Genomic DNA, 9,336 nt, shown 5'->3' with positions numbered 1-9,336 from the left:
CCATGCGCTCATGTGAGATAACCTCCGCCTATCAGGGAGTCTCATAACAACACGCCCAATGACATATGCAATAATCAACCACATCTCATAATAAACATGCAAATGATGCGTATGGGCATGTATCATGATGTTATGCATTCACATACTCATAATCGGTATCAATAACCGGCATCGACAATCGACCTCGACAATGTGGACATTTAATCAACATTGCCCCGAGGAATGACCCTCATGAATCCTAACATATAGTGGACCCATGACCTCACACAAAGGCCAAATATACAACACCATGAGCCTCACTCAAGGGCTTAATACACATCACGATGACCCTCTCACATAGGCCTAACATATATCACAATAAGCTCCATCACCTGGCCCTCAAATGCACCACAATGGACCTCATCACATAGGTCTTACATACCTTATATAGGCCTCAAATGCATCAAGTCGAGGCCGAATACTCATCAGAATGGGCTTAGAATATGGGCTGCATATACATCACAATGGGCCTCAATATTGACCTCGACAGTCGAAGTCGACCTCGATAATCGGAGTCGGTATTTGGCAATCGGAATCGGTCTCGACCTCGATAATCGAAATCAGCCTCGACCCTGATAATCGAAATCAGTAATCGGCAATCAAAATCGGCCTCAACCTCGATAATTAAAATCGGTAATCGGCAATCGAAATCGATCTCGACCTTGATAATCGAAATCGGTAATCGGCAGTCGGAATCGGTCTGGACCTCGATAATCAAAATTGGTAATTGGCAATCGGAATCGGCCTTGACCTCGATAATCGAAATCGGTAATCAGCAGTCGGAATCGGCCTCAACATAAGGCGGGGTCCATAGATGGACGGCCGATGATGGATCAAGCAATGTCAATGGGGCCCAAGCGTTTGGGTTAACCCACTAGAGAACGATGAGAATGGGCCTATTCAGGCCTAAGGGAAGGTCACAATGTGGACATCCAACCATCATTGCCCATCAATGTGGCCATTTAACCAACATTGCTCCTAAGGAGTGGCTCATACAAGGGATTCATACACAACTTAAGGGGTCATACATACATCGCACTGGGCCTCAACCATAGGCCTTGAATACATCACAATGGGCCTTGCCAAATGGGTCAGAAATACATCACAATGGGCCTCTACCCATAAGTTCCAAATACGTTATATCAGGCCTTATCAAATGGACCCCAAATACATCCAATGGGTCATAATCATATGCCTTGATATACATTAAGTGGGCCGTATCACATGGTCCGCACTAATGGGCCAATATACATCAAGTGGGCAGTATCAATGGGCCGGGCCTCATATACAACAAGTGGGCCACGTCAGTGGGCCGCACTAATGGGCCTCATGTACATCACAATGGGCTACGTTACATCAAGGTGGGCCCCACAGATGGCTACAAATACATTAAAGCAGACCTCATACAACAGGTGGGCCTCATATATATCAAGTGGGCTTGATGGGGCAGCCCAAGGTTTAACAAAACAGGTGGACAGCATGGTTGAAACACATTCATCATGGTGCGCCCCACAACACACACACAGGTGGGCCTCATCCCAGAAAAATGGATGGACAGCATGGTAGACTCAAGCATCAAGGTGGGCCACTGCACAGACTGCGCAGATCCAATACTGCATCATAGTACAAATAACAGTGGTGATAAAAAGATCAGTTGGACCACATCACAAATAGCAGTGGAGACAGTGACTTCCACGGTACAAAATCTCACAGGGGCCATCTTAACATGTATTTTCCATCCAGTCTATTCATAAGTCACAAGGACCTGAACCAACCTGAGAAACTAATATCATATTGGTCTGAAACTTTTATGACCCAAAACAAGTTTCAATGGTAGACGTCTAATCTCCACTGTTTTTGGTAGTGTGGTCCACTTGATAACCAAATCTGTTTTTATTTTTCATCCCAAGCCCTAGGATGAGCTGATCAAATGGATGGACGGTTTGGATGATCCACATACATCAGGGGTGGGGTCCACATATATGGCCCACCAGAGGTGAATCTGCTTCATTTTTAGTCTTAAGCCTATGACGAGCTCGCTAGACAGTATTGATACAGCACATGCATCATAGTGGGTCCCACCGTCCAAGGCCTGGACGGTGTGGATAAGACCCATACTTCACGGTGCACGCCACTGCAGGTGGTCCACCAGAGATTTGGATCATCCCACGTCCACATGGACGGTGAGGAGTACATATATCAAGGTGGGTCCCACACATGTGGCCCACCAAAAATCATATTAATATATATATATATATATAAAACATATATTATATATCCACTCCAGCGTCCAGATGGATGGCCTGGACAGTTGGATACAATACATACATTGAGTGCAGGTCCCATGTTCATGGACAGTGTGAATAAGACATACATCAGTGGGTCCCACCAGATGAACGGTCTAAATATATCATGGACCTCATGATCAGATCCAGAGAACTGGCGTCAATCCAGCAGTTGCATGCTGCTGGGGTCCACACAGCGTCCTGATGTTGGAAGGCCTAAGATGAAACGCCTATATCACAGTGGGATCCACGGATGGATGGCATGGACATAAGATACATTCATCATGCAGTCCCACATGGGCGCTGACATCAATACAACAATATATATATATACCTATGTGTGGTACACTACCCAATCCGTTTCCATGCAAGTGGGTCCCACGTGGGGCCCACCATAACGTTGTTTTCCATCCCATCTGTACATAAGGTCACATGGACCTGGACTAAGAGGAAAAACAAATTTCATATAGTTCCAAAACTTCTATTGCCCAAAAAGGGTTTCAATGGTGGACGTTCAATCTCTACTGATTTTGTTAGTGGTCCACCTGATAGATAGCATGGATATAAAATACATCAATGGTGGGTCCCACCATCCAGCCAACTGGACGGTGTGGATAAGACCCAAACATCACAGTGGCCCTCACAACAAGTGCTTTTATGGGTTAAGCACGTCTTCACATGATTTAAGATGGTGTGGGCCACCTAAGAGCCGTGAACGGTTGATTTTTAGGATGACCCGCTGATTAAAGGGGGGTCCATCAAATGCACAGTGTGGATGCTCCACATGCATCACGATGGGGCCCACAGCTGGGACCGTGGGTCTCTGCCCGCCCAGCGTCCATGCAGACGCTGTTGCGTCTCTGGTCAACGGCAGTAGCAGGTGCTGCATGTCTCACTTATTATTATTATTATTTTTATTTTTCTATGAATTTTACTAGGTGGGGCCCACATCTGAAGAATCTGACCCAGCCATTAAAGGGGGGTTCATCAAATGCACAGTGTGGATGCTCCACATGCATCACGGTGGGGCCCACAGCTGGGACCGTGGGTCTCTGCCCGCCCAGCGTCCATGCAGACGCTGTTGCGTCTCTGGTCAACGGCAGTAGCAGGTGCTGCATGTCTCACTTATTATTATTTTTATTTTTATTTTTCTATGAATTTTACTAGGTGGGGCCCACATCTGAAGAATCTGACCCAGCCATTGCATCCCATGGCTCAAGACCGACCAAAACAAGCCCAACATTGGGCATGTTTAGGTTTGTAGAATCATCGGGTGAGTTTTAACGGTAAGAAACACTATTTCTTATGGTATGGCCCGCCAGATAGTTGGATTGGGTTCATTTTTCGGCTCAACGCCTAAAATGATCTGAGGGAAAGGATAGACGGCTTGGATTAAGTACATACATTAAGGTGGGGCCTGTATGAGTGGTCCACCCAAAGTTTAAAAAAAATCAAATTGACATTTTAGTTTGCTTGACAGTACACAACATTGTCAGTTCACTTCTCACTTCTCAGCCACGTCCAACGTCCCTGGACGCTGGACGGTTTGTATACAACACATGTATAAGGTGGGTCCCACCTGTGGGGACCATGGCTGGTGGGTCCCACATGGACGTGGCTCACTTGATTTGGACCAACTTGATATTTGTGTTTTCCCATCTCCCTAAGGTAGGGCCCAAATGGTTTGGACTGTTGGATAAGACATACATCAAGTGGGGTACATCCGGGTGGGCCACACTGCCACATCGTCACACACAATAAAAGGGAAAGAGAGAGAGAGAGAAGAATAGAGGCAATCACCTAAGGATCTTCTCTTTCTTCTTCCGCCTATAGCCTATAGAGCTCCAATGGATGGACTTCAACGGTTGAGATCGATCATGGATGGTGGAGATGAGAGTTAGGAAGGTGGGCCACACTAGCTTCTCCCCTTGGAAGCCATGGATGTGGGTTGCTTGGAGAGGTGGAGTTTGAAAATGAGAGAGAGATGAGAGAGAGAGAGAGGTGTAAGAGAGAGAGGGAGGTGATGTGAGTGATGGGGAGAGGGATGGTGATGGGTGAAGGGTGTGTACTTGTTGTAAGAAAGAGTTGACTTAGAGGAGAGGTGGTTGTACTTGACATTAATGTGTGATGTGTACCTGACTGATGGGTTTGATGTGATGCTCTCTTAGAATTTGCAACATGCGGTGTTTTTTTCCTCAAATTGAACGTGGGCCCACACCTTCTGGCCCGGGTATCGCCTTGGCGCGTAATACGCGGCGTCAGAATAGCGACGATGGCGCGGTCGCAAGGGTATAAGTTTCGAGTTGAGCCGACCCTGATATATGGGACACGACTCATGTTCGCTCGCAAACGCTGCTAACAGATCGCGGGTCGCCGGAATTCGACCGGAATGACCATGGAAGCCTACGAAACAGTACAGGCTAGGATACGGGTCTTACAGGCTAGATGACACACATACATCAGGATAAGCCTACATAAATTGAACAAGTGAACTAAGACATGTAGGAAGGGCATATCCTAAAACCTTGAAACTGACGTATATTTTAGCATTTTTGTTTTGTAACATCTTAGTTTAGAATAAAATCTTAGAAATGAAAGTTTCCTTTGGCACAAGCTGAGGCAAAACTCAAATTTCATGGAAAATTTTAAAATGTTCTTAAATGATGTAAGAGTTGGCTCTCTAGAAAATCAATGTCTGACCTAATCTATTAGTCACTTGGATGCAATTGTGTATATCTTAATTATTGATTTTGATGACCATGGTTTTAATTGGACATGTGTTGTATATTTTTAGTAGATTTGATATTACATAGTGTTGGGGAAAAATATGACAAGTCCGGAGACTCGGTTATGCAATGGACCAACTCTATTGAAATTGTCCGAGGGATCCGAGCCAATAGTTCGGACCGAGCAAGATAAAGCCAAAGGAGAGACTTGTTCGAATTTGTAGGAAATGAATCCTGACCGAAGTCGAGATAGTCGAGAGCTTTAGGCAAGTGTGAGACACATCAAGTTGACTCGGTTAACGAGGCAGCAATGTCTAAAAGGACCTATTAAAGGCCCAGAATCGGAAAGCCACCTGACCGATTATGAAACCGACCTATGCATGGTTGGTTGTGATATCGGCTATCGGATAGAAGAAAAACATCGGTCCTGAACCGACTCGGTTTCGTCCGACAGTAGGCAAAAAGCCTCTTCTGTAAGCCAGCCGAGATTACGAATCTATTGAGGCCGAGCCGAGTAAAGGAGAGACGGTGTAATCTTAAACACCGTCCTAAGAATTTTGTAAAAGGATTTTCGATCCCGAAAATCTCGGGATCGGGAAGTATCCATAAACAAAATTACACCTAAATCAAATCTCTAAAATAGCGGGTAAGAATCCCTGTACGACAGGATCCTCCCTCTCCTATAAATAGAAGGGACTCCAAGGGTGAAAGGTATGCAAAAACTCTCTCCCAAACCCCCTCAATACTATAAGACCCAGATTCCTAGCCTGACTTTGGCATCGGAGGGTCCCCTGCTCTAGCCAGGGTCTCCTTTGTCTTCTTCCTGTGTAGGTACTCGAAAGTCAGGAGGGACGACCAGATTTTTGCATCAACACATAGTAAGCTTATATCCATTGGACTGTATGCTAAGCACATGTTACATCATTTGGCCATAGAGAGCTCGAGATTGGACACAACGGTCATGAACTGAGCATAGTTATATTGCATAGATTTTAATATTAAAATGTTTATGATATATATGTGGACATTAACCTTAGAGACATACCCTAATTCAATGTAGGGGGATTGACTTGAGTGAAGATAAAATGTCTCCACCATCATGAACTAACTTAATATTAGTAGTGTCTTTTTTATTCTTATGTCACGATAGGAGTGTGTCATGGATATGGGATTTTGGTATAGTCCCTTGAACACTCACATTTGTGTATCAAAGTTAAGTTCAATGATTAGAGGCTCATTAGCCTAAACTATGATGGTATGATTAGGTATTTGAGTGCGCGCATTAATTGATCAATGTTTGCACTCAAGGACGTGTAGGGGTCTTGAATCTTGCTAGCGGCTTTAACTTAATTTACGATAATTTTTTAGAGATTATTGAAAGTGGATGATGCTCGATACATTTATGTGGATTCATTGATTTTTATATTGGCGAATAAATTATTCACTAGTTTTTATCATGGAACTTGTTTAGGGCTGGATTTAGATAGATCAATAAGTCATCAAAGTGATTTCTCGAGTAAATCCACGACTTCAAAGATTTTAATAAATTCTTTTTAAGAATGTTCAATCATTGGAGTTTTGTTTTGACCATAAATTTACATTTTATCACACTTGATGATAATATAATCATCCACTTTATGATTGACATGAGATCGAGATTATACGTGATGACATTGACCGTGGAAGAATTAGAGCATGATAATATGTAATCGACACAAAATTTAGATCATAGGTGCGCATGATATTGATAGTGGAGAGATTAGATTACAATTATGTATAGGATAGAGGCAGATTAATAAATTTTATTCACACCGAATACATGACCTTGAGTGTAGAAAGAAGTTGAAAAAACTAGAGAAAGCTTGGACATCTCCTATGTGAATATCTAGACCTTTTGAAAAGGTAAAAGAAATTTGAGAGAGAGAGAGAGAAAATTCTATTTGCATCATGCTACTTCTCTCTGCGGCATACTTAGGTGGATGGTTGGCATGCTTCCTTAGCTCTTATTGGCATATGTTCTCCTCATACTCATTTCATCCCCAATAAATCGAGGATAGATTCTTGATTTAGGAATCCAATATTAGCAGATTAACATCACATGCATGATTGCAGACACACCATGTCTAAGTACTATCATTAATATTTATATGTTACTATTATTTAGAAATATAATATTATTGTAATTAGGGTATTATAAAATAAGTTTCTAAATCAAATTAATTTATACACGTTTATATTGCACATATGTCTAGGATTCAACATCAAGTTTTTTTTTTCGTTCTTTCTTTTTTAAGGGTGGCAATGAGCAAGATAGTCTACCCCATCAAATAAGCTTGGCCCAACGTTAGCTAGCATGCTTGGCCTATGGCCTGTGCTTGGGCCTGGCATGCATGGCCCAATCAATTTTAAAGCTTGGTTGGCGTTTAGTTTGCGTTTAAGTCAATGTCTGATGCGACCCAACTTTATATACAATGCCATATCCTCAATTAGGCAGTCAATCTATCTTGAATATAGATCCATGGTTTTATTCCTTGAAATGTCTATTTCTACCAGCATGTTTGGACCATTTAATTAGCATATAGAATAGAAAAATTCAAGTATGAAATAAGAATTTTATCAATTCAATGCTCAATAATGGACGGTGTAGATATACAAGGCTAGGGTTGTACATGAACCGAGTTAGCTCGGTTAGCTCGCTTGACTCGACTCGAAAAAGCTCGATTCAACTCAGTTTGAAACTAAGTTCAAGCTGAATAGAGCTGATTTTTTAGCTTGAAAAAATTTCGATCTGAGTTCAAGCATGCCTGAGCTCAACTCGACTCAGATTGAATCCTGGCTCGGATTGAACGCTGGCTCGAATTGATAAGATATCCGTGAAATTCTGCTATTGTTTTACACATAGTGAGAATTTGAAGGTGCAATTCATGTATTTGTGAAAATGTTGCATGGGCAAACTCAACTTGAATTGGCCAAAGATGCTAACTGAACTGAGCCGATCTAATTAATCAGGCTCGTGGATCAAGCCAAGCCGAGTTCAAGCTGGGGTCAGCAAGTGGCCAAGTGATTGGGTCCAACTCACTCATGTACACCTTTACAAAAGGCCTACATCGAGGTGGATGCCCATGGTCAGGATAGGCACCCACATTATTGGTTCTGGATCCTTACTCTTACTCGGTGGTGGACACACGGGAGTTTCAACACCTGGTGAAGGGTTGAAGTAGCCACAGGTGGTGAAATTCCACTGCACCGTGAGTGTGTGGGGGTGCGTGTGTTAAAAAAAGCAAAGACAACAAAAAAAAATCAGCGCCCATTTTTGTCATTTGCAGGGATTCCCGAAAAGGGTAAGCGGATTTAGTGTGAGGTGGTGACCGTGAGGCCCACCTCTATACGTTGTATATCATCGTCTATCCGTTCTTCCAGCTCATTTAAGTGCATTAGCCAAAACAATGAAGCAGATTCAAATCTGACGTGGACCACACTACAGGAAACAATGTTGATTAAACCGTCACCATTAAAAACTACTTAACACCCACTGCAACGTTTATTTACCATCTAACCTGCTGATAAACGTTATAAAAACCTGAATGAAGAGAAAACACAGATATCAGCTTGGTCCAAAACTTATGCCCACAAGAATTTTTTAATAGTGAGCGTTCATTCACAACTGTTTTTTTTTGGTGTAGTCCACTTAAGATTTAGTTCTACTTCATTTTTGGGTTAACGACCTAAAATGATATGGAAAAGAGGATGAGCGGCGTGGATAAAAAAAAAAATACATCAAGGTAGGACCCACGCTTACGGCCTCACCCAAGTCACGGAATCCGCTGTCAACGCTGTAACAGCAAGGAGGTAACTGCAGTGATCCGAAAGAAAAGAGCGGTAAAGCGTTTACAATTGTTTCCTTGTCAGATGGGAAGGAACTTATTAAATTTATTCCTATATTTTATTCGGAAGCGGATTGGCTGGTGTACCTCACACCAGCTATATATCTGCTGTATTGAAGTTAGCAAGTTCCGTGGGTATAATCATGAGGTATGTGTTATATCCAAACCGTCCACCTATTTGGAGAGCTAGTCTTAAGGTTTGAGACGAAAAATAAGATATGTATAACTATCAAGTGGACCACACTACAAAAAGCGGCGGGGGATTAAACGTCTACCATTGAAACCCTTTTTGGGGTCACGGAAGGTTTGGATCAACATGAAATTTGTTTTTCATCTTTATTCAGGTATTTGTGACCCTATGAACAGATTGGATGGAAAATAGACGTTATGGTGGGCCCTACG

Source organism: Magnolia sinica, chromosome 3 (assembly GCF_029962835.1).
Source record: "Magnolia sinica isolate HGM2019 chromosome 3, MsV1, whole genome shotgun sequence".
Taxonomy (NCBI): Eukaryota; Viridiplantae; Streptophyta; class Magnoliopsida; order Magnoliales; family Magnoliaceae; genus Magnolia; species Magnolia sinica.
The sequence above is the reverse complement of the archived record's forward strand: the minus strand, read 5'-3'. Positions refer to the sequence as shown.